Source organism: Dasypus novemcinctus (assembly GCF_030445035.2).
Source record: "Dasypus novemcinctus isolate mDasNov1 chromosome 12 unlocalized genomic scaffold, mDasNov1.1.hap2 SUPER_12_unloc_1, whole genome shotgun sequence".
Taxonomy (NCBI): domain Eukaryota; kingdom Metazoa; phylum Chordata; class Mammalia; order Cingulata; family Dasypodidae; genus Dasypus; species Dasypus novemcinctus.
In genome coordinates this window covers 143,213-170,200 of record NW_026688129.1, presented here as the reverse complement: position 1 = coordinate 170,200, position 26,988 = coordinate 143,213, and the positions used below count along the sequence as shown (strand labels likewise).

At 37.4% G+C, this 26,988-nt stretch overlaps 1 protein-coding gene across 1 annotated transcript in view; it reads left to right on the top strand.

Moving 5' to 3' along the window:
• Window positions 1-1,882: 1,882 nt before the first annotated feature.
• Window positions 1,883-26,988, top strand: part of LOC101414234 (zinc finger protein 596-like) — a 91,629-nt gene continuing 66,523 nt past the window's right edge. The window contains exon 1 of the mRNA XM_012519341.4: window positions 1,883-1,991. The gene's annotated coding sequence lies outside the window, so the exon portion shown is untranslated. The remainder of the gene's footprint in view (window positions 1,992-26,988) is intronic.

The following is a 26,988-nucleotide window of genomic DNA, read 5'->3' as shown; positions in this document are numbered from 1 at the left end:
TCTCTTCCAGGCCTTTCTCTCCTGTCTTTTCATGCTGTAACAGTCCCTTTAGTATTTTCTGCAAAGCTGGTCTTTTTGTTATAAATTCTCTCAGTTTCTGTATATCTCTAAATATTCCAATCTCACTCTCATTTTTAAAAGATAATCTTGCTGGGTATAAATCCTTGGCTAGTATTTTTTCTCCTGCAGTATCTTAAATATATCATATCACTGAGTTCTTCCCTCCATGGTTTCTGATGAAAAATCATCACTTAATCTTATTGGATATCCCTTACAGGTTATGTATTGCTTTACTCTTGCTGCTCTCAGAATTCTCTCTTTGTTTCTGGTATTTGACATTCTGATTAGTATGTGTCCCAGAGTTGGTCTATTTGGATTTATTCAGATAGAAGTACATTGTGTTTCTTCAACACGGATATCTATGTCCTTCAATAGGGCTGGGAAATTTTTCCACCATTATTTCTTCAAATATTTTTTGCCCCTTTTCCCTTTTTTTCTCCTTCTGGGACACCCATGACACATATGTTTGCATGTCTCTTGCTGTCATTTAGTTCCCCGACACCCTATTCAATTTTTTCCATGCTTTTCCTCATCTTTTTTTGTTTGTTTACTTTCGGAGGCCATGTCTTCTTTCAGGCTCCCTGATCCTTTCTTCTGCTTCCTCAAATTTGCTGTTATATGCCTCCAGGTGGGCAGACAGTAGGGCTCCATCTGGAAAACTTAGCAGCCGAGCACGGGGAGGAAAGACAGGGTCACAACGCAAGGCCGAGGCAGGGCACCAGATCTAAGGGCGGCCCCACCTGCGGAGCTACCAGTGATCAGATGGGAAGAGAGCCACCCTTGAACCCTAAGCACTGCCGGGCAGTGTTCCGTCCACCCGGGCTTGGACCGCGGCCCAGGAGAGCCCGAGCTTAGAGCAAGCCCCAGCACCGAGCCGCGGGCGCCGGCTCTGCCCTGAGCCGGGAGCAGGGGAGGCTGGAACCAGGGACGGCGCCCGCGGACCTGGCCTCCCGCCGCCTCCGCAGGGGAGAGTGGGTCTGGGGGCCCAGCGCCCGCCCTCCCTCCAGCCGAGCCGGGGCGGGCGGGACAGCCCCGAGGGGCGGGAGGGTCGCTGTTGCAGGGCCCAGCCGAGGGCGCGACCTCAGCGACCCCTGGCCTCGCGGTCTGCAGGGCGCTCGTCCTCCTCCCTCCGCAGCGTGGACGGAAGGAGCTGGGGCTGCTCGAGCAGCTTCTGAGCCTCCTGCTGGTCGGAGCGCGGCGCCATCCCCACGGCGGGACGAGAAGCCCCGGACAGCTAAGGCGGCGGACTGAGCACGGGCCTCCGTGAAGGCACCTGGCGCCGCCGGGGCTGCGGGAGGACTCGGCCCAGGAAGCGGCGGCGGCGGCGGGAACCGGGGGAGCGGGAGGGAGCGGGGCTTGCGGCAGCCCCGACGGGTCCCGCCTCCTCGCCACGCGGGTCTCGCCCTCCTGGCCAGAGCCGGAGGGAGAAGGGGGAAGCATTTATTTATCTTTCTTAACATTGGATAAACAATTGAGTTTGTTTTTAGGATTAAATAAGATAAAGGTGACTAGACAGAATTTTTTAGATTGATGCTTCCCTAAATTGTTAAGCTTCCTTTTGTCTATTATTTTATTTTTTGAATTTGAGATAAAGGTAGAAAAAAAAATCAGTGAGGGATTTGGTTCCCCGCTTCCCATGTAGGAAGTCCTCGGTTCAATTCCTGGTACCTACTAAAAACAAAACAAGCAAGTGAAAAAAATCGACGCTAATTGGGGCGCAGATGTAGCTCAGTGGGTGAGCGCCTGTTTCCCATATACAGTCCTGGGTTCCATTTCTGATACCTCTAAAAAAACCGCAATAGTGGAGTGGTGACGTCATCACCACAGCGACGGCAGTCGTATCCCGGAAACACCTCTCCTGAAATTCTGGAGGCTGGAGGAGCCTGGCCGACGCCACAAAATGCTGAATTGAAGAAAGAGAAACATATCAGGTAGGAAACTCCCCTCCAGGACCTACCGGTCCTCTTCCCTTCCCTCTCAGCGGGTCCGTGCACAGCTTGGGAGTTCTCCAGAGACAGCCAGCGGCCTGGATCCCTCTCACCCGGGAACAGATTTTAGAGGCCCTCACAGCAGTGCGACAGAACCCCATTCATACCCAGGTACAGAGACAAGCTCATAGAGACCTAGTGCTGAAAACAAGCTGCTGAGGAATGCTGAAAACAGAAAAGGCCACATTTTAGGAGGGTGGGGAGTATAGCCTCAGCAGTGGCCATGGCCTAGTGGTGCCCTCACTCAGTCCAGATAGTTAGTGTTGGTGGAATTCATTAAATGCAGAATGGACTCTTCTGGGGGTTCCGACTTTCTGGAATGACTCCGTCTGATTCTCAGAGGCAGGATAACCTAGCAGGGAAGAAATTTTTGGCAAAAAAGCCTTACCAGGAAAAATGGAGGGGGAGGTTGAACTGAACTGCTGCTAGATTGCTACAGTGAAAAGTGTACAAAAATTGGCTACTGAGTGAGGAAGAGAAATTAAACAAATAAATCCTTGGCGCTCAGGACAAATATCTGCAGAAAAACAACCAAAACATATCAAGATTCCTGGAGAAGGAGGAGAGGAAATAACCTGGCAAGTTATGGCAGGTTGTTATGTTTCAAGTTCTGGGGAAAGGAGCACTTACAAGAGGAAGGCACTGAGTTAAGCTTCAGTTTTCTGATGTCGGATTTAGTACAAAGGACTCCAGCGAGGGCCCCCAGTTTGATCTTGCCATTGAGAGTTGTGATCAAAATGTAAAGCACTGATCCTATATTCAGTTACTGCCTAAGGTCTTGGTGTGGTGCTTACAGATTATTTTCATGTTGGGCTCAGCAATGGTCATAATCCTGTTTTTCCGTGATCATCATTTTTAAGTCATCCCAGACATAAAGAAATCATTTGCTGCATCACAAGTTGCTGGGGACACACATTCAAAACCCTTGAAAGAAAACAGTATACCAGGGAGACTATAATGAATACTGGAGTCCTAAAAGGCCCAACTTCCTACAACATGGTTATTTCCTAAGCCCAGGACCCATGATTTGATCCAACTGAAATCAGTGTGATCAAATCGGGGCCTTGAGGATGGCCTTACATGTTGAAACCCTGTGATGTGTTCAATTATTTCATGCAATTGCATCTCAACTTCCTCAGAAGTGTGTATGCAGGTACAACAGGTGATGTTGGCAATGGCAAAAATGCCTCCTTGTTTCAGCTAATAAGTAACAAGTTTAGCAATGCTACTGTCTAAAACAAGTTTAATTTTAAAAATAAATTTGCATTTACTTCTATGCATTCTATTTTCTTCTGGCAATATTAGAATTTTGTTTTCCTTAATTTCTGGAAATATAGGAGTATTGATTTATATATAAGTGCTTATTTATCTTTAAGCCAACTTGAATAGAGCTCTTTCAAGGAATTCCATAAGTTACTTTGGTAATAGCATTCAGAGGCAGGAAAATGTCATATATCAGACATACAGACAGACACAAATACAGAGCTTATAGCTTCAATTAAAACTAATCTAGCCGTTTGTCAGACACAAAAACAAATAGAGAAAACATAGATTTCCCCTGAGCTTTCTCATTTGTCTTTTGCAAAGAGTCCCTTAAAGAAACTATTTTTCTTGCATTTCTTAGTAAATTTTGAGTATTAAATAGAGTAGGCATTCCATTTATCTGTTTAGTTTTGGAGCCCCTTTTCTAGAGTGATGAGTAATTTTGTCTAATTGGACATTTCCCAAAATGGACATGGTAATTCCAGATTGTCTTTGGTGAGATCTTGCCATTTGGTTAGATTGATACAGCTTCCAGCCCCCCCCCCCCCTTTTTTTTAAACAGACTTTAACTTACATAAAGGTTACATAAAAACATAAGGGATTCCCATATGTCCCATTCCCTCCCCCTACCACATTATCCCACATTAACAAGATCCTACATTAGTGTGGTACATTTGTTGTAATATACGGACACACATTCAAGCATTGACACCAACCATGGATTATAGTTCATAGTATAGCTTATACTCTGTCTTGCACAATTTTGTTAGTTATGACAAAATATATAATGGCCTGTATCTGTCATTGCAGTCATTCAGGACAATTCCAGTGTCCCCCAATGCCCCATATTACACCTATTCCTCCCTCTCCCTCCCCACAGAACCTCCAGTGGCCACTCCCTCCACATCAATGCTAAAATTCTTCCATTGCTAAAATAATAAGTTTATAATAGAATAATAATAAGTCCATTTTAGTCTATTGTTCATTCTCCAGTCTTGAGGATTTGGGGATGGTGATGCATACTCTGCCTCTAATTGAAAGGGACTTAGATCCATTGGGACAGATGGATGGAACTGTCTTGCTTGCAGTTGTAGACTCTGTTTCTTGAGATGGGTTTTGTCTTTTATCATTACATTGTTAGTTGTCCTTGGTGAGTCCAATGAACTGGAAAGTACGTTTTGCAACTCTGCTGACATTCAGAATCCAACTGCCATGTGGACAGACCAAAGATTTAAGTGTCTTGGGCATACATGTATCAAGTATAATACTAACAATAGCTTCAAATAGAAGAGGCAGAAGAGAGATGTGTAGGGAAACCACAGATGAGTCCAGCTCTGTCACAATGAGGGGCATAAATTCCAAAGTAAGGCCCACTGTCAGGGTGCCAAACTCCTGAGCTGTTTGCCCTGCCTCTAGTGTCTGGATATCTCTAGAGTCCTCAGGAACCCCACTATTTGAGGCACTATTTACTGTGGCAGTGAGATCCTGCTGAGTGTGCATAAGTGTAAGCTCTGGAATGTCCTCCTGGTTCACTTTGAAATCTCTTAGCCATGAAAACTGACTTGTATTTACCATTCCCCCCTTTGATCAAGGTCTTTTTCCAGGTTTATTCCTGGTTGGTGTTTGGTAATAATTCCTCAGTGCCAGTAAGGCTCATCCCTAAGAGTCCTGTTCCATGTTGGGGGGAGATAGTGTGTTTATATACTGAATTTGACTTAGAAGCCACATTTAAGCAACAAGGATGCCCTCAGGTGGTAACTCTTAGCCAAGATATATCTAATTACAGAAAATTTCATCAACTCCAAAGGAAACCTCATACACAAAAAAGTTATTTCATATTTTCTACTCCCCTCAGTCCCTGTCAACAGTTAATCATCTTTCTGTCTCCAATGATTTGCCTGTTCTAGATATTCCATGTAAATGGAATCTTTTAAAAATTTGACTTTTTCTTTCTGGCCTAAGTTTTGAAAACACAGCATGTTTTCACGTCTTTTCCATGGTATGCCTTACACATTAATTCATTCCATTTTATGACTGAACAAAATTCCAATGTATGGATATTATACATTTTGCTTATACATTTATTAGGTGATAGAAATTTGGGTTGTTTCTACCTGTTATGTAAATAATGCTAATATGAACATTTGTACACAATTACTTGAATATCTTTCTTCACTTTTGGGGTGTATAAAGGAAGGAAGAAAACTGCTAGATCAGCAATTTCTGTGTATATCTTATTGAAGAACTGCATAAATATTTTTCAGGTGGTTGTACCATTGTACATACCTACCAACTATGTACAAGAATTCTATTTTCTCCATGTCCTCATCAACAGTTATTTTAGACTTTCAGAAAAGTATAACTATCCCAGCAGATTTGAAGTGATGTCACATTTTGGTGTTGATTTCCGTATCCTTAATACCTAAAGATGTTGAGCTTTATTTCATGTATTTGTTATCCAGTTGCATATATTCCTTGAAAAAAATGTCTATTAAAATACTTTATCCACTTTTAATCAGATTATTTTTCTTTGTGTTCAAGGGTAAGGGATTTAAAAAATATATACGTTCTGTGATATTAGGCCCTTCTGAGATAAATGATTGGAAAGTATTTTTTCCTTTATGTAGGTTATCTTTTTACTTTCTTGATAGGGTTTCTTTTGATGAAAAGGTTTTTAGTTTAGTGAAGAACAATTTGTCTATTTTTATTTTTGTTGATTTTAATGTCATATCTAAGCATCAGTTGCCACATGAAAAGTAATGAAGAATTACCTCTATATTCACTTGTAAGTGTGGTATAGTTTGCTCCTTTAATAATTGTCATTAAAGATGTAAATGTTTAAGAGCAAAACTATACCACACTAACAAGTAAATATAGGGGTAATTCTTCATTACTTTTCATGTGGCAATTGTCCTAAATGATATTGCAGGGACAGATGCTGGACATTATATATCCTACCTTAACTCACTGAATGTACTGGGGAAGAATGTAAATTACAATGTAAACTATTATCCATGTGGTGCAGCAGTGCTCCAAAACGTATTCACCAAATGCAGTGAATGTGCCACAATGATGAAAGAGGTTGTTGATGTGGAAGGAGTGTATGTGGGGGTATATGGGAACCTCTTACATTTTTTAATGTAAAATTTTTTGTGATCTATGTACCTTCAAAAAAATACAATAAAAAATGGGGGTGGGGGTGGAGAGTGGGGTATATGGGAACCTCTTATGTTTTTTAATGTAATGTTTTATGTGCTCTATTAACTTTTAAAAAGGATAATTAAAAAATAAAATGAAATTTTTAAAAAGATCAAAATTCATGCTTTGCATGTGCATATCCACTTGTTCCACCAGCATGTGGTGAAGAAACTATTCTTTCCTGAGTGCAAGACACTGGTGACATGTATGTCAAAAATAAATAGATGATATTTATTTAGGTTTATTTCTGAAGTATCAATTCTGTTCTATTACTTTAGATGTTTACCTTTATTCCAATATCACACTATTTTAATAAATGTAGTTTTGTAATATATTTTCAAATACAGAATTGGATATCTTCTAGTTTTATTCTTTTTCAGTATAATTTTATCTATTAAGGTGTCTTTATAATTCCATGATTTCAAAGATAACCTCTTACATTTATTTTGCTTAAAACAAATCAAGTTCATCGATACATATTAATGAAGTATAAAATTTATCTGAAGTGTACAGTGAGTGATTTGGTATAATCATAGAGTTGTGCATTCATGTCCATCATTAGAGCTTTTTCATTAAGAGGTGAAGAATTTTCTTGATTGCTCCTTTGTTTTTTTGTTTATTATTATATTTATTTTTTAAAGTGGGCTATGAGATTTTGGTAAGCATTCATTGTATTGTTTTGAGGGTAGACTTGCCATCTTAATTGTATTAAATCTGCCTTTCAATTAAATAAGATATCTTTCCATTTATTTAGGTCCCCCTTACTTTCTTTCAGGAATATTTTGTAGATATTATACATATCTTGCATATCTTGGTTAAAATTATTCATAGCAATTTTATTATTTTTGGTGCCTCTGAAAATTATTTTTTCCTTAATTTTCTTTTTGAATTTTCACTATTTGTTTGCCTAAATACAACTGAATTATGCATGATAATCTTTTACCCCCAAATTTTACTGCATTTATATATTAGCTGTAATAGGTAGGGTGTGTGCGTGTGTGCATGAGTGTAAATAGACGTGTTTGTGTGGTTGCTATAGGATTTTTCTACTTATAAAACCATGTCATCTCAGAGTAGAGACAATTTTACTTCTTGTTCTAAAATATATATTTTATTAGAGAGTTGTGAAATTTCAAAACCTGTTTGGAATTCCCATCCAACGAGCATCCATCAACACAGTATATTGTTGTGGAAAATTTGTTACAAATTATGAGATAATATCATGAGAATATTACCACTAACTGTAGTCTATAGTATGCATTTTGTATATTTTTCCATTCCCCCTAATGTGAACTCTTTGCATTGATACAAGAATATTACAGTATTGCTGTTAACAATAATCCATAGGTTACATTAATTGTATTTTTCCATGCTTCTTCACATTCTTACCATCTTGCAATAGTGATGTACATTTTTGTATTTCATGGAAGGACTTTTTCTATTTGTACTATTAACCACAGTTCTCAGCCACCTCTTGTTTCACTGCATTATTCAGCCCCTAGATTATTCTAGAGCTTTCTTTCAATTCACGTTTACATCCTGAGACTACCCTTTTCAGCCTCAATCCCATTTATAGACCAGCTACGTTAGTACTACTCACTATGTATTATCATCAAACCCATTTGCACACGTTTACAATCAAGTTAAGACTTCCACATATATTAAACATCAGTATACCTTCTAAGCCCTACTCTTATCTCCTAAAAACCTTTACTTGAGGGTTTTAACTTCAAGAATTTATTCTTCATGTTTGATTCATATTAGTGAGACCAGGCAATATTTGTCCTTTTGTCTCTGGATTATTTCACTTGAAATAATGTCTTAAAGTTCATCCATGTTATTGTATGTGTCCCAATTCATTCTATTCTATCTATATACCACATTTTGTTTATCCATTCATTGGTTGATGGACAATGAGTTGCTTTCATATTTTGGCACTTATGAACATTGTTGTGCTAATGTCTGTTTGCATCGCAGTTTTCAGTTCTGAGTATATTCCTAGAAGAGGAATTGCTGGATCATATGGCAAATCTATATTTAGCTTCTTGAGGAACCACCAAACTGTCTTCCACAGAGACTGCTCATTTTACAATCCCACCAACAATTAAAGAGTGTTCCTGCTTCTCCACATCCTCTCCAGCACTTAACTGTTTTTTAAAAATTTCTATACTATATGGTGTGAGATATCTCATTGTCATTTTGATTTGATTTTCCCTAATTGCTAGTGATATAGAACATTTTTTTTTTCATGTCCTTTTTGGCCATTTGTATTTCCTCTTTGGAGAAATATCTAAGTCTTTTGCCCATTTTAAAAATTGGATTGCTTGCTCTTTTGTTGCTGAGTTGTATGATCTCTTTAAATAGAATGGAAATCAAACCGTTATTTGACATGTGGTTTCCAAATATTTTTTCCCATTGAGCGGTTTGCCTTTTCACTTTCTTGGTTCTTTGAATCATGGAAGTATTTTTAAGTTTGAGGAGTTCGCCTATCTCCCATTTTCTTTCTTTGCTCATTATTTCAGGGTAAGATTAAAGAATCCACCTGATACCACCAGGTCTTGAGGATGTTTTCCTACATTTTCTTGTAGGAATTTTATTTCTAGCTCTTATATTCAGGAGTTTGATCCATTTTGAGTTAATTTTTGTTTAAAGTTTGAGATAGGGTCCTCTTTCTTTCTTTTGTCTGTGGATATCCTGTTTTCCCAGCACAATTTCTTGAATAGATTGTTCTGCCCCTACTGGGTGGCTTTAACAGCTTTGTCAAAAAACATTTGATCATAGATGTGATTGTTTCTGAACCATGTATTTGGTTTCATTGGTTCGTGTATCTATCTTCATGCCATTACGATGTTTTTTTTTTACTACTCTAGCTGGGTAATATTAATTGAAGTCCAAAGTGAAATTCCTCTATCTTCAATTTTAATTTTTAAGATGTTTATGGCTATTTAAGGCTACTTGCCATCCCAAATACATTTGATAATTGTGTTTTCTGTTTGTTTACAAAATAATGATGGAAATTTTATCAGGATTGCATTGAGTGTGTATATCAGTTTGGGTAGAATTGATATCTCAATAACAATTGGTCTTCTAGTCCAATTATTTTGGCCTTTTTAATTTATTTTAGCAAAGTATTGTAGTTTTCTGAATATAGGTGCTCTACATCCTTGGTTAAGCTTATTCCTAAACATTTTATTCATTTAGATGCTATTCTAAATGGATTTTTTCCCCTGAATTCTAGCTCCAATTGTGCACTAGTGTATAGAAACACCACTGGTTTTTGCATATTTATCTTGTACCTTGACACTCTACTGAAATAGTTTATTAGGTCTAGCACCTTCGTTATAGATTTTTCAGGACTTTTTAGGTATGAGATCATATCATCTGTAAATAGCAAAAATTTTCTTTTCTTTCCAATATGGATGACTTTTATTTCTTTTTCTTGCCCGTTTGCTCTAGCTAAAGCATCTAGCACTATTTTGAACAACAGTAGTTCAAAAAAATCCTAGTCTTGCTCCTCACCTCACTTGAAAAGTTTTCACTATTCACCACTGATTGCAATATTAGTTTTGGGGTTTTCATATATGGCCTTTATCATGTTGAGAAAGTCTCTTTCAATTCCTATATTTTGTGGTATTTTTATCAAGAAAGGATGCTTTCCTTTGACAAATACCTTTTCTACATCAATGGAAAAGATAATGTGGTTTTTCTTCTTTGATTTATTGATATGGTATATTACACTGATTCATTTTCTTTTGTTGGGCCACTCTTGCATGCCTGGTATAAAATCCATTTGATCAGGAGTTGTAATTCTTTTAATGTGTTAGTAGATTCAGTTAGCAAGTATTTTGATGGGAATATTTATGTCCATGTTCTTTAGGGTAATGGGTTTATAATTTTCTTTTTGTAATATCATTATCTACCTTAGATATTAGAGTGATATTGACTTAATAGAATGAGTTCAGTAGTGTTCCTTGTTCAATTTTTTTGGAAGAGCTTGAATAAGTGTAGTATTAAATCTTTGAATATTTGTTAGAACTCACCTGTGAAACCATCTGGTTCTGGGCTTTTCATTTTGGGGAGTTCTTTGATGATGGTTTCAATCTCTTTATTTGTGATTGGTGTGTTTAGGTCTCCTATTTCTTTAAGGTTCACTGTAATTTGTACATTTCTAGGAATTTTTCCATTTTGTCTACATATTCTAGTTTGTTGGCACACACTTGTTCTCAGTATACTCTTTTTTTAAACAAATACATTTTATTGGTACATATTAATAAAGCATACAACTCATCCAATGTATATAATCAATGATATTTGGTATAATTTCATAGATGTACATTTATCACTTCAATCATTATTAGAGCACTTTCATTATTTTAATAATAAATAGTTATTTCTGGCTGTTCATACAGAATTATTTATTTACTAAGCTGTTTTATTGAGATGTATTCACTTACTGTATGAACTATCCAAAGTGTATAATCAATGGCTTTTAGCATAATAATGTTGTGCATTCATCATGATAAGAAGTTTTACAGCATTTTCATTACTTTAAACAGAAAAAGTCTACTTCCCTTAGCAGTCCTTCACCAGTCCTACATAATCACAAGTGTAATTTCATCTTTATAAAATTATTTATATTTTCATTTTATAAAAATGGAATCATACAATATGTTTCACAATATTTTTAGTTCATAGTAATGCAAGCATACAGCATTTGTCCTCTTGTGTCTGGCTAGCTTCATTCATATTAAAGTCCTCCAGGTTTATCCATGTTGTCATATGCTTTATGACTTCATTTCTTCTTACAGGTGCATAATATTCCATCATACACCACAGTGTATGGCATTAATACACCAAAATTTGTTAATTCATTCCTTGGTTGATGGACACCTTGGTTGTTTCCAACTTTTGGCAATCATGAATAATGTTGCTATGAACATCATTGTGCAGATGTCTATTCATGTCCTGATCTGAATTCTTCTGGTATATATCTAGTAATAGTAATGCAGGGTCACGTGGAAAATCTATATTCAAATTCTTTATGAATTGCCAACCACCCTCCACAGTTTCTGTACCATTCTACATTCCTACTGACAGTGAATAAATTTTCCTATTTATTCACATCCCTTCTGGCACTTGTAGTTCTTTGTCTTAATAGTGGCCATTCTGATAGGTATGAAATGATATCTCATTGTGAATTTGATTTGCATTTCCCTAATCATTAGTGATGTTGAATATTTTTTCATCTGGTTTTTTTTTTTTTTTTTGCAATTTGTATTTCTTCTTTGGACAAATGTCTTTTCAAGTCTTTAGCGCATTTTTTAATAGGGTCGTTTGTCTTTTAATTGTTGAGCTGTAACATCGCTTAATATATAATGAATATTAAACCCTTATCAGACATGTAATTGTCAAAAATTTATCCCATTGAGTTGGCTGCCTTTTTACCCTTTTGACAGAGTCATTTGAGGTGTGAAAACATTCAGTTTTGAGGAGGTCTGATTTATCTTTTTTTCTTTCGTTTCATGTGCTTTAGGTCCAAGAAACCACCTACAAAAATGTCTTTAAATGTTTCCCTACAGTTTCTTCTAGAAGTTTTATGGTTCTGGACTTTTATATTTAAGTTTTTGATCCTCATTTAGTTGATTCTTGTCTAGGGACTAGGTAAGGATCCTCTTTCATTTGTTTGGTTATGGCTATCCAGTTCTCCCAGCACCATTTTTTGAAGAGACTGTTTTATCCTCTTAACATGGACTTTGCAGGTTTCTAAAAAATCGGTTGGCCATATAGGTCTTTCAATTCTATTTCACTGAACATGGTGTCTATCTTCATGGCAATACCATGCTGTATTGTCTACTGTAGCTTTGTAATATGTTTCAAGGTCAGGTAGTGAAATTCCTCCCATGTTGTTCTTTCTTTTTAGAATGCTTTTGGCTATGTGGGTTCACTCTTCCATCCAAATGAATTTGATAATTACCATTAGTATTTCTGTAGAGTAAGCTAATGGAATTTTGGTTGGTATTCCATTCAATCTATCAATCTCTTTGGGTAGTATTGACATCTTCATAATATTTAGTCCTTCAATCCATGAGCACAGAATGTCTTTGCCTTTGTTTAGGTCGTCATTGATTCCTTTTAGCAGTTTTTTAGTTTTCTGCATATAGATCCTATGCTCCTTTGGTTTAATTGATTCCTATGTGTGTGAGTATATTTGTTGCTATTATAAATGGAATATTTCCCTTATTTCTTTTTCAGATTATTTAATATTAGTGTATAAAATCATTACTGATTTTTGCATGTTTACCCTGTATCCTGCCATTTTGCTGAACTCATTTATTTGCTCAAGTAGCTTTGCATTAGACATTTCAGAATTTTCTAAATTAGGACCATGTCATCCAAAAATACTGACAGTTTTACCTCCTTTAGATGCCTTTAACTTTTTCTTGTCTAATTCCTTTAGCTAGAACTTCTAGAACCATGTTGAATAACAACAGTGAAAGCGGCCATCCTTGTCTTGTTCCGAATCTAAGAGGGAAAGATTTCAAACATTCCCCATTGAGTTCAGTGTTGGCTGTGGGTTTTACTTATATGCATTTTTACCATATTGAGGAATTTTCCTTATATTTCTGTCTTTGAATTGTTTTTATCAAGAAAGGATGCTAAATTTTGTCAAATGCCTTTTCTGCATTGATTGAAATATCATGTGTTTTTTCCCTTCAATTTCTGAATGTGGTGTATTAAGTAGATTGATTTTATGTTTGACCAGCCTTGCATATCAGGAATAATTCCTACTTGGTTGTGCTGTACAAGTCTTTTGATATGCTGTTGCATTTGATTTGTAAGTATTTGTTGAGAATTTTTTAGTGTCTATGCTCATTAGAGAAATTGTTCTGTAGTTTTCTTTGTTTCTAGGCTCTTTAACTGGCTTTGAAATTGGGGTAATATTGGCTTCATTAAATGTGTTGGGTAATTTTCTCTCCTTTTTAATTTCTTGGATGAGTTTAAACAGGATCATTTTTAATTCTTTTCACAATGCTTAGTAGAATGTACCTGTCAATACATCTGGTCCTGGACTTAGCTTTGTTGAGAGATTTTTCATGATGGATTCAGTATTTAAAGGTGATTGGTTTAAGTTCTTGCATTTCATGTAGTGTCAGTGTAGGCTGTTTGTGACTTTTCTAGGAATGTCCATTTCATCTAAGTTGTGTAGTTTGTTGGCATGCAGGTGTTTTTTTCCAAAAAATCAATTTATTTTTCAAAAATCACTTTTTGGATCAATCCATATGTATGCTTATGAGTATGTTTACTTCACTGGCTTTTTTTCTACTTTTTAAAAAGATACATAGATCATACAAAATGTTATATTTAAAAGTATTTGGTTCCCATATACCCCACTCCCCACACTCCCTACTTCTCCCACATCAAGAAGTTCTTTCATTAGTGTGGTACATTCATTGCATTTGATGAGTACATTTCGGAGGATTGCTACAAGCATGGATTATAGTTTGTATTGTAGTTTACAGTCTCTCCCAGTCCATTCAGTGGGTTATGGCAGGATATATAATGTCCTGCATCTGGCCCTGCAATATCATTCAGGACAACTTCACATCCCTAAAATGTCCCCATATCACACTCTTTTTCCCTCACCCTTCCTTCAACAACTACCATAGTCACTGTTTCCAAATCAATGATATAATTTCTTCCTATGCTAGAGTCACAATAATTCTATAGTAGAACACCAGTAAGTCCACTCTAAGCCATATTTTATTCTTCCATCTTGAGGACCCAGGAATGGTGATGCCCACTCTTCCTCTAAATTAAGAGGGGGTTTAGATCCCACATGGCTGATGGTTGGGATTCTCCTACTTGGCTGTTGTAGACTCTCGGTCCTTGGTGTGGTTGACCATCCTTATCTCCTTGTTAGCTCACCTGGGTAAGTCCAACAAACTGGAGAGTAGGTGTTGCAAATCTCCTGAAGCTAAGGCCCAGCTGGTGCATGGACAGACCAGTGATTCAAGTCTCGTGGACAAACACCAACCTCAGCACCAAACACAGGTTCGATAAAAGTGACAGAAAAGGCTTGTGCAGAAAAGTCACATCTGAGTCCAACTCCATCATACTCAGGAGCACAAATTTTAAAACAGGGCCCACTGCATTGACCATAGGACCTATGGTCCTAGAGCCATCTGCATTGACCATAGGGCCTGGGTGTCTCTGTAGCCCTCAGGAGCAGCACTACCTGTGGTTGTATCTACTTTGACTGTCTCTGAGATTCTGCTGAGATATGCATACTTGTGACCCCTCTGATGACCTCCCAACTCATTTTGAAGTCTCTTAGCACTATAAACTCATTTGTCATTACCATTTCCCCCTTGTATTCAAGATTATTTTCTAGTTGCATCACCAGCTGGTGCTTGATAGTAATCCCTTGGTACCAGGGAGACTGATCTCCAGGAATCATGTCCCATGCTTGGGGGAAGTTACTGCATTTATATGCTGAGTTTGACTTAGAGAGTGGCCACATTTGAGCAATATGGAGGCTCTCAGGACATAACCCTTAGGCAACCTGTAGATATAGGCCAAGTTGACATTTCAAGCACACAGGCTCATAAGCATAGTCATAAATATCAAGGACACATCATTGGACCATCCTTCTTCACTGGTCTTTGCCCTTGCACTTGGGTGATTGTTACTGTTCCATTGGGAAATGGAACAGAGCTAACCAGGATGGGAACTCAACACTCTCTCAGTTGTCATTTGAAACTCTACCCACTATGTCAATACCCAATGAACAGACAAACATATCTATATACCCTATATGCATGCCCTGGAGAACTCCCTCTCATCCATACATCCCCCATCAATGCTCCTCACCTGCCATAGTTGAACCATCTGTGTTCCAAAACTTCTTGAAAAATGAAGCCTAATACATACCCAAATTCCATTAATAGGAAAATAAAATAGTAATGATTGGTTTGAAGATTAGAAATAAAATACATAGTATTTTAGAAAAACTAAAATAAAGTAAAAAATAAATTGGGCTATTAAAAAATGAAAAATATCATTAAGTTTTTTTGACATTTTGCCTTTCATGACTTTAATAGATGTTTTGCTGCCTGTAAGTGGCAAGGCAATCTTTTCCATTTCTTCATCACTCTCTTATATCTTTTTGTCATTATGTCTTCAAAAAAGTTTTGGTTCACAGTAAAGTCACATATAGAATATAGGGGACTCCCATATACTCAACATCCTCTCCCTTTTCCCCCTTCCCCAGTCATGATCTTTTTATATGTGGATGTTACATTTGCTATAACTTATGTACAAATATTGAAACATAGCTACTAACCATGGTTACATTGTGATTTAAATTATGGTTTACGTTTTAGACTATACACTTTTATAAATTTTTGGTGAAATTTAACATCGTCTGTATCCATCACTGCATGATCATGCAGAACGCTTCCATTATCCCCCAGTTACTACTGCTTCCATCTAATCTATTCCTCTCACCCCTTCCCTTGGGGCCCACAGTGACTCACATGCTTCACTGTTTGAAGGACAAGATTCATAGATACTTGGAACAATGCTGAGGGCTTGACACACTAGTCTACCCTCCCGCATTGGGAGCCACCCATGCTCTCAAGAGACACCCTCTTTTCTGTTTGAGAACATCAGTCCTCCCCAGAATGGGGGTACAACACCTTCCCACTCATTGTGTGAGTCTCCACCCACTGATATACTATGATGAGATGAGCACTTAGTCCCTAGAAGCCTGCTCCCAGTGAAGCCTGTGCCACATGCCCCCATCAAACACCTTAAACCGGTAACTTTTTCTTATTATGTTGTCTGGAGAGTTTTCTCAACATTATAGTTTGAATCATGTACCTGACAATCTTCCATGTTCACCTGCTCCCCAATATTCTCCTTTTTATTTTTTATCCTTTTTGTGTGTGTGTGGGGTCAGTTGTAAGATCCCCCTTTCATTTCTGATTGTATTTATTTGCATCTCTCTTTTCTTTGTTATTCTAGATAGGGGTTTATCAATTTTATTGCTCTTCTCAAAGAACCTGCTTTTGCTTTTGTTCATTTTCTCTATTGCCTTTTTTTCTAATTCCATTGATTTCTGCTCTAACCTTTATTATTTACTTCCTTCTGCTTACTTTTGAATTGGTTAGCTGTAGTTTTTCTAGTTTTTCCAATTATCCAGTTAGATAATTGATTTTAGCTCTTTTTTCTCATTTAATATAGGTTTTTAGTGCTATGCATTTCCCTCTCAAGACTGCTTTTGTTGTATCCCTTAAGTTTTTTTAATTTGTGATCTTGTTTTCATTTTTCTCAGTGTTCAATGATTTCCCTTGCAATTTTTTCTTTGACCAACTCATTATTTATGAGTGTGTTGATTAGCCTCTCCATACTTTTGTGAATTTACCTCTTTCTTAATATTGATATCTAGTTTCATTCCATTGTGATCTGAGAAGTTACTTTATAAAACTTAAATCTTTTAAATTTACTGAGAGTTGCATTATGCCCTAATGTGTGGTCTGTCCTGGAGAATGATCCATACATACTTAAGAAGAATGTATAACTGCCTGAATTTGGGTGCAATGTTCTTTATAGATCTTTTTGGTCTAACTCATTTGTCATATAGTTCATATTCTCTGTTTCCTTGTTGATACTCTTTCTAGCTGTTCTATCTAATTATGTGTATGTTGTGTTGAAGTCTCCAATGATTATTGTAGAGATGTCTATTTCTCCCTTCAGTTTTGCACTGTTTACCTCATGTATTTTGAGGTACCCTGATTAGGTACAACAGATATTTATGACTGGTATATCTTCCCGATGGATTGTTCGTTTTATTAATATATAATGGCCTTCTATATCTCTATAACTGTTGCATTTAAAGTCTGTTTTGTCGATATTAGTATAGCTACCCCTGCTCTTTTTTGGTTACTATTTGTGTTGTGTATGTTTTCCCAACCTTTCACTTTTAGATAGTTTGTATCTGTGGGTCTAAAGTGAGTCTCTGACAGGCAGAATATGGATGGCTCATATTTTTAATCCATTCTCTCATCTTTTGATTGGGGAGGTTAATCTATTCACATCAATGATATTACTTTAAATGCATTATTTTTTTGAAAAAAAAATTTTATAAAATATTTCCCACATACATTTCTTAAGAAATCATTTTTATTGATACATATTAAGAAAGCATATAATTCATCAATTTATTACTATTATTGTAAGAATGAAAATGCTCTAATCATGATTGAAGTGATGAATGCACAACTATATATGGTAATACCAAAAACCATTGATTGTAAATCCATTGTTTACTTCCATCATTTTTTTCTTTGGTTTTCATTTGCTCTATCTTGTTTTCTTCTGTCTTTTTACTCTTTTGGTTATCCTTTCTCTTATTCCTTCTTCTTTACACTCCTCAAAGCCCCTCTTCCAGTCTTGTTCTTTTAGGCTCTATGTCTTCTTGTACTATTTCCTGCAAAGGTAGGTTCTTTTTTATGAACTCTCAGTTTCTTTGTGAATATTTTATATTCACCTTCATATCTGAAGGAGAATTTTACATCCAGCAAAATTCTCCATTGGGAGTTTTTCAGTCTCCTAATTGTATCATGCCACTGTCACCTCACCTCCATTGTTCCCATGAGAAATCTGCACTAAGTCTTACTTAGTTCCTCATGTATGTGATGGTTTACTTCTCTTTTACTGTTTTCAGGATTTTCTCTTTATCTTTGATGTTTGACATTCTGAATAGTATGTTTCATAGAATAGCCTATTTGAATATATTCCAGTTGGGGTATACTGCAGTTCTTACACATGTAAGTTCATTTCTTTTGTGAGAGTTATGAAATTTTCAGCTATTATTTCCTCAAATAGTCTTTTTGCACCTTTCCCTTCTCTTCCAATTCTGGAAATCCTATTACTCATCTGTTGTTGTGTTTCATGTTGTCACTCAACTCCCTGAGTCCCTGGCACTTTTTCCCATTCTTTTCTCTCTTTGTTTCTTTCTTCAGTTTCAACTGTTCTGTCTTCAGTATCATTTATTCATTCTTCTATCTGTTTTATGCCTCTAATGTGTTTATTTTTATATTTTTAAAATATACTTAGATTATACAAATGTCACATAAAAAATATGCTCTGCTCATATGCTCTGCTCCCCTCCCCTCCCACATTAACAACATCCTTCATTAATGAGGTACATTCTTTGCAATTGATGAACATATTTTGGAGCGTTGCTACTAAGTGTGGATTAAAGTTTACATTATAGTTTACAGGCTCTCTCACACAATTCAGTATGTAAGATTTATAGTGGCCTATATCTGTTGTTGCGGTCACTAAGGACAATTCCAAATTCCCAAAAATGCCCCCATATTACTCCTGTTTTTCCCCACTCCCTTCCCTCACTCCCTCCAGTGGCCACTGCCTCCATATCAATGATATGATTTCTTCCATTGCTAGAGTCACAATAAATCTATAGTAGAATACCAGTAAGACTATTTTAGTCCATAGTTCATTCCCCAGTTCCAAGGATTCTGGGATGGTAATGTTCTTTTCACCTCTAATTGAGAGGGGGCTGTGATCCCATGGGGCCAATGGATGGGACTCTTGTTTGCAGCTATAGACACTCACAGTTCTTTGGTATGGTAGTTGTGCATCTTCACCTCCTTGTTAGTTGTCTGGGGTGAGACCAATGAACTCAAGAGTAGGTGTTCCACCTCTAATTAGATTCAGGGTCTAACTGACACATGAGAGCCCAAGGATTTAAGTCTCTTGGGCATATACACATATGACTCTAGTGCTAACTATAGGTTCAAAAAGGACAGAAGAGCCATATGTATGGAAACCACAACTGAATCCAGCTCTGTCACACTGAGGAGCATAAATTCCAAAGTCAGGCCCACTGGCAAGGCACCAAAAACCTGAGTTATCTGCCCTGCCTATAGTGTCTAGATGTCTCCAGAGCCCTCAGGAGCTCTGCTGTTTGGAATAGTATATACTTTGGCAGTCAAAGAGATCCTGATACATGCATAAGCATAATCTCTGGAATGACCTCTTGACGTACTTTGAAGTCTCCAAGCCATATGAACTCATATATCTTTACCTTTTCCCCATTTTGGTCAAGGTCTTTTATCAGTTGCAGTTCTACTTCAGGTTTGATACTAATCTCTTGGTACCAGGGAAGCTCATCCCTGTGAGTTGTGTCTTATTCAAGGTGGGGTAATGTATTTATGTACTGAATTTGCCTTAGAGAAAGGCCATATTTGAGTAACAAGGAGTTTCTCAGGAGGTAACTCTCAGACACCCTATAATACAAGGCTATGTTTCAATTTCAGTAGTAAAGATTCATAAGTACAGTCATCTATATCAAGGGTCTATCAATGGATCATCCTCTTTCACTTGCCTCTGCCTCTGTACCTGGGGGATTCTTGCTATTCCATTAGAGAATTTGGCAGAGCTCTCAAGGATTGGAATTCGATATTCTTTTGGTTATTGTGTGAAACTCAACCAAGAGTAACAATGCCCCATGAACATTTGAATATATTTATATGCCTTAGAGGTATGCACCAGATTAACTTCCTCCTATATATCAACCATCATTGACAACCCACACCAATGATATTTTCCTGTCATAGATGCAACTCATCCATGATCCAAAACTTCAAATATGAAGCCAACAAAATAATCAAGTAAAATCAATAAGCAAATGAAATGATAGTTTTGAAAATAAGAAATAAAATACAAAAAATTAGAAAAATACATATAATAAAAGTAATGACAAAATAAATTTTGACATTATGCCTTTCAACATTGTAAAATCTGTGTCTTGTATGTACAGTGATATTTTCTTCCTTTTACTCATCTATCATTTTTCATTTTGCCTTCAAAGAAGCTTTAGTTTACAAAAAATCACTTACACAATATAGGGGATTCACATATATCCATCACCCTCTCCCTTTTCCCCTTTCCCCTTTCCTATATAAATAACATTTTATGTGAGGATGGTATATTTGTTACAATTGATATACAAATATTGAGACATTGTTACTAACCATCCTTAATGATTTACATTATGGTGTTTATTTTGGACAATGCACTTTTGTAAAGTTTGATGAAATTTAAAGTGGCCTGTATCCATCATTGCATGATCATGTATTATAATTCCATCACTCCAAAAATGCTCTATGTTTTGCCTATTCTATTCCTCCCTCAACTTCTCCTCAGTACCTGTGGCAACCACCAAGTTTCACTCCTTGAAGAAAAAGAGTTATAGTTACAACAAAATTGAGGGCTTGACATACTGGTCTGTCCTCTCCTATTATGCACAGGCTGTTCACTCTAGAGACTCTCACCCCTCTATTTGAAAATACAATAGGTTTCCCAGGATGGTAGTCCCACACCTTCTTTATCATTATTTGTCTCAACCCCCTGATCTGAACCACAATGACAAGATGAACACTCACACACTCCCAGGAGGTCTGCCCCAGGTGAACCCTGTCCCAAATATCCTCCACATCTAACACCCTAAACTAATAACCTTCTACCTCCATATTTGCCAAAGATATTCCCAATGTTGTTGTTTCAACCACACACCACAAATCCCTAAGTTCACCAGCTCCCTCCCCAACCATCCCCCAGTTCTGTAGACAGTCCAACTCACCCTACTCTCCCCACCTCACAAACCAGCACTGCCCAACCCAATAGGGTTACTATTCCACTAGTCATGCAGAACTACTGCACAACTACACCTTTTTACCTTATAGATTTTGCCCATATGGACACAAATATGCTCACAAATATATTCTCCATTTCTGTCTCCTGTAAACCTGTCTCCCAGACTGTAGCTCTGTGAGTGCTCAATTTACTTAATTCATATCAGTGAGATAATATAATATTTGTCCTTCAGTGCCTGGCTTGCTTCACTCAACATAAGGTCTTCAAGAGTTATCCACGTTATCCCATCTTTTAATGCTGCATTACTTTTTTTTTCTTGCGCTACTCTGCCCAGCTGTTTTTGCTGTCTGTGTTTATTCTTTGTATGATCTTACGTATCTATTTCTCTTTTTGTCTTCTCATCTTTCTCCTCTAGGATTCACTGGGATTTGATCCTGGGGAACTGTGATGTGGAGAGAGATTCCCTGTCAATTGCACCACCTCAGTTTCTGGTCCCTGCTGTGCTTCACCTTGACTGTCCCCTTCATTTCTCTTTTGTTGCACTGTCATCTTATTGCATGACTCACATGGTTAATGGCTCACCATGTGGGCACTGCCTCACTGCATAGGCTCTGGCTCCTGTGGGCACTTGCACAGGCAGTCCACTCACCATTGGTACTCAGGTCACCATGCAGGCACTCAGCTTGCAACACAGGCACTTGGCTTGCCTTGTGGGTACTCATGTGGTCACTTGGATCACTGTGTGGACCCTCAGCTTGCCACATGGGCACCCACACAGGCACTCAACTCATCACATGGGCACTCAGTTTGCAATGCAGGTACTGTATCACTGTGCAGGCATGCTTTCTCTTCTGTTTTTACCAGGAGGCCCCAGGGGTCAAACCCATGTCCTCCCATATGGTAGACTGAGTCCCTATCACTTGAGCCACAGCTGCTTCCCTGCTTTCCTTCTTACATCTAAGTAATATTCCATTGTATGTATGTGTATACCACAATTTGTTAATCCATTCATCTGTTGATGGTCATCTGGGTGTTTTCCAACTTTGGCAATAGTGAATGATCCCTCTATGAACATTGGTGTGCATATATCTGCTTGTGTTCCTGCTTTCATTTCTTCTGGGTATATGCCCAGCGGCAGGATTGCTGGATCCTATGGCAATTCTATAGCTAGTTTCCTGAGGAAATGCCAAACTGTCCTCCACAATGGATGCACCATTCTACATTCCCAATAGCAGTGGATAAGGGTTCCCTTTAATCCACATCCTCTCCAACAGTTGTAGTTCTCTGTTTTTTTCATACCTAGCAGTCTACTGGTTGTAAGATGATATCTCATTATAGTCTTGACTTGCATTGCCTTAATAGCTAATGATGTTGAGCACCTATTTATGTGCTTTTCAGCAATCTGTATTTCTTCTTTGGAGAAGCATCTATTCAAATCACTTGCTCAATTTTAAAATGGGTTGTCTTTTAATTTTTGAGGTGTAGGATTTCTTTATATATGCTGGATATAAAAGGTCCCTATAAGTTACTTGGTTACCAAATATTTTCTCCCATTGAGTAGGCAGCCTTTTTACTTTCTTGACAAACTCCTTTGAGGTACCAAATTTTTCAGTTTTGAAGAGGTCCTATTTAACTATTTTTCCTTTTATTGCTTTGTTTGTAAAGTTCATGAAATCATTTCCTAATAAAAGATCCTATAGATGCTTTCCTACATTATCTTCCAAGGTCTTTATGGTCTTGGCTCTTATATTTAGATCTTTGATGCATCTTGCGGTATTTTTGTTTAAGGTGTGAGATGTTGTTCCTCTCTCAATCTTATGGAAATGGGTGTCCAGTTCTCCAAGCACCATTTGTTGAAGAGGCTATTCTCTCCTACTTGAATGGGTTTGGTGGCCTTGTCAAATATCATTTGACAGTATAGGTGAGGATCTATATCAGAACTCTCAGGTTCCATTTGTCAGTGTGTCTATACTTGTTACAGTACCATGCAGTTTTGACCACTGTAGCTTTGTAGTATGTTTTATTTTTATTTTAATTTTTTTAAGATTTATTTTTATTTATTTCTCTCCCCTTCTCCTCCCCAACCCAGTTGTCTGTTCTCTGTGTCCATTTGCTGTGTGTTCTTCTGTATCCACTTCTATTCTTGTCAGCTGCACTGGGAATCTGTGTCTCTTTTTGTTGCTTCATCTTTGCTGCGTCAGCTCTCTGTGTGTGTGGCGCCACTCCTGGGCAGGCTGAACTTTCTTACACTCTGGGCAGCTCTCCTTACAGGGCACACTCCTTGCATGTGGGGCTCCCCTATGCAAGGGACACCCCTGCATGGCAGGGCACACCTTGCGTGCATCAGCACCATGTGTGGGCCAGCTCCACCCAGGTCCAGGAAGCCCTGGGTTTGAACCGTGGGCCTCCCATGTGGTAGGCAGATGCTCTAATCATTGAGCCAAGTACACTTTCCTGTAGTATGTTTTAAATTCAGCTCGTATGAAATCTCCAATATTTTTCTTTTTCCATGTGTCTTTGCCGCTTCAGTGCCCTTACCATTCCAATTAAATTTCGTAGTTAGCTTTTCTACTACAGTAAAAATGGTGTAGTAATTTTTATTGGGATTATACTGAATCTGCAAATGAGTTTGGATAGCATAGACATCTTAATGTTGTTTAGTCTTCCTATGCATGAACAGTGAAGATTCGTCCATTTATTTAGGTCTTCTTTCATTTCCTTTAACAATGTGTGGTTTTCTCTGTACAGTTCATTTACATCTTTAATTCAGTTTATTCCTGGGTAATTGATTCTTTTAGTTGCTATTGTAAATAGGATTTTCTTTTTTTTAATATATATGTGTGTGTGTATATATATATATATATATAGTCTTTATTTTTTTAATATTACATTTGGGATTTTATTCTTGATTTCCTCCTCAGATAGTTCATTATCGGTGTGTAGAAATACCACTGATTTTTACACATTTGATCTTTTAACCTGCGATTTTACTGAACTTATAATTTCTAAGAGCTTTGTTGTAGATTTCTCAGGGCTTTCTATATTTAGAATCATGTAATCTGCAAATAGTGAAAGTTTTATTTCTTCCTTTACAATTTAGGTGCTTTTTAAATCTTTTTCTTTTCTAAGTGCTTGACCAAGTATTTTTAACAGAGTATTAAATACAAGTGGTGTATTAAATACAGAGTATTAAATACAAGTGGGCATGCTTGTCTTCTTCCAGATCTTAGAGGGAAAACTTTTAGGATTTCACCATTGAAAACTATGTTCCTTGTTGGTTTTTCAAATATACCCTTTATTGTGTTGAGGATCTTTTCTTCTATTCCTGTATTTTGCAGTGTTTTTATCAGGAAATTGTGCTGTATTTTTTCCAATGCTTTTTCAGTGTCTATAGCGATGATCATGTGATGTTTTTCTTTTAATCTGTTGATGTGGTGTATTACATAGATTTTCTTATGTTGGACCATCCTAGCTCACCAGGCTTGAAATCCTCTTGGTCATAGTGAATAATTCACTTAACGTGTTGTCAGATATGATTATCACGTATTTTATTGAGGATTTTAGCATCTAGTTTCATTAGAGAATTTGGTCTATAGTTTTGCTTTCTCGTTCATCTTTGGCTTTTATGTTATGGTGATGTTGGCATCATACAATGACTTAGGCAAAGTTCCTCAACATCTTTATTTTGGAAGAATTTATGCAGGAATTGCATTAGTTCTTTCCAGAATGTTTGGTAAAATTTACCTGTGAAGCTGTCTTGTCTTAGGCTCTTCTTATTTGAGAGATTTTTAATGACTAATTCTGTCTCATTGCTTGTTATTGGTCTGTTGGGTTCATATTCTTTCATTAATGGAATCTGCTTGTGTTTGTAGGAATCTGTCCATTTCCTCTAGATTATCCATCTTGTTGGCATACAATTTTTCCAAAGTATCCTCTTCTGATACTCTTTATTTCTGTGGGGTCAGTGGTGATATGTTCTTCCTCGCTTCTTATTTATGTATTTGCATCTTCTCTATTTCTTTGTTAGTCTAACTAAGAGTTTTTCAATTTTATTAATCTTCTCAAGGAATCAGATTTGGCTTTATGTTTTCTAGTGCATTCTTATTTTCAATTTCATTTATTTCTGCTCTAATCTTTGTTATTTCCTTCTTTCTGCTTGCTTTTTGTTTAGTTTTCTTTTCCTACATTCTCCAGGTGTGCTGATAGGATTTCGAGTTTAGCTCTTCTTTTCCAATATAGGCAATTATAGCTATGAATTTCCCTTTCAGCATTGCTTTCATTGTATCATATAAGTTTCGGTATTTTTTGTTGTCATTCTCATTTGTTTCAGGATAGTTATAGATTTCTTTTGCAATTTCCTTCTTGACCCACTGATTGTCTAAGAGTATATTTTTTAAATAAATTATTATTTATTTTTAAAAAATACTTAGATTACATAAAATGTACATAAAATTATATAAGGGATTCCCATATGCCATGCTGCCCACACATGCCACTTATCCCCACATTAACTTCTTTCATTAATGTGGTATATTCATTGCAAATGGCAAATGAAGAACACATTTTGGAGCATTGCCTCACAGCATGGATTATAGTTTACATTATAGTTTACAATCTCTCCCACTCCACTGTGCAGGTTATGGTATGATATATAATGGCCTGTGTCTGACTCACACTGTCATTCAGGACAATTCCAAGTCCTGAAAGTGCCCCCGTATTATACCTCTTTTTCCTTCTCCCTGACTTCAGCAACTCCAGTGGCCACTATTTCCACATCAATGATATAATTTCTTCCATTGCTAGAAGCACAATAAGTCTATAGTAGAACACCAGTAAGTCCACTCTAGTCCATATTGTATTCTCCAATCCTGAGGATTCTGGGTTGGTGATGCCCATTCTACCTCTAATTGAGAGGGGATTTTGCTCCCATATGACTGATGGATGGGACTCTCTTGCTTGCAGTTGTACACTCTCTCTTCCTTGGTGTAGAGGTTGTCCATCCTCACCTCCTTGTTGTCCTTCATGAATCCAATGAACTGGAGATTAGGTTTTGCAATTCTGCTGTGGCTCAGGGAGCACCTGGCACATGGGCAGCCTAGAGATTCAAGTCTCTTGGATATACACTTATCAGCTCCAGTGCCAACTGTAGGTTCAATAAATGGGACAAAGGAGGCATGTGTACAGAAGTCACATCTGAGTCTAACTGTCACATTCTGGTGCACAAACTCTAAAGTAGGGTTCACTGGCAAGGCACAAAATCGGGAGCTCTCTGCCATGACTGTAGGAACTGGGTGTCTCCAAAGCCCTCAGGAACCCCACTAATTGGAGTAGTATCTACTTTGGCTAGATGTCCATAAGTGTTGCTTCTCTGATGACCTTCCAACACCGTTTAAGGTATCATAGCCATATGAACTCATTTGTCTTTTCCATATCCCTCTTTTATTCAAGGTCTTTTTTCCAGTTGATCACCAGCTGGTGCTTGGTAGTAATTCCTCATTGCCAGGGAGGCTCATCCCTGGGAGTTATGCCACATGTTGGGTGGGGCGGGGAGGAGGGGAATGTAATGTTTTAATATGCTTAGTTTGGCTTAGAGAGTGACCACATTTGAGCAAAATGGTGGTTCTCATGTGGTAACTCTTAAGCAGTCTACAACACTAGGCTAAGTTGCAATTTCAAGAACAAAAGGCTCATAAGTATAGTCATCAATATCAAGGGTCCATCAATGGACCACCCTTCTTTAGTCATTGCCCTTGTACCTGGGGGATTGTTGGTGTTCCATTCGAGAATGTGACAG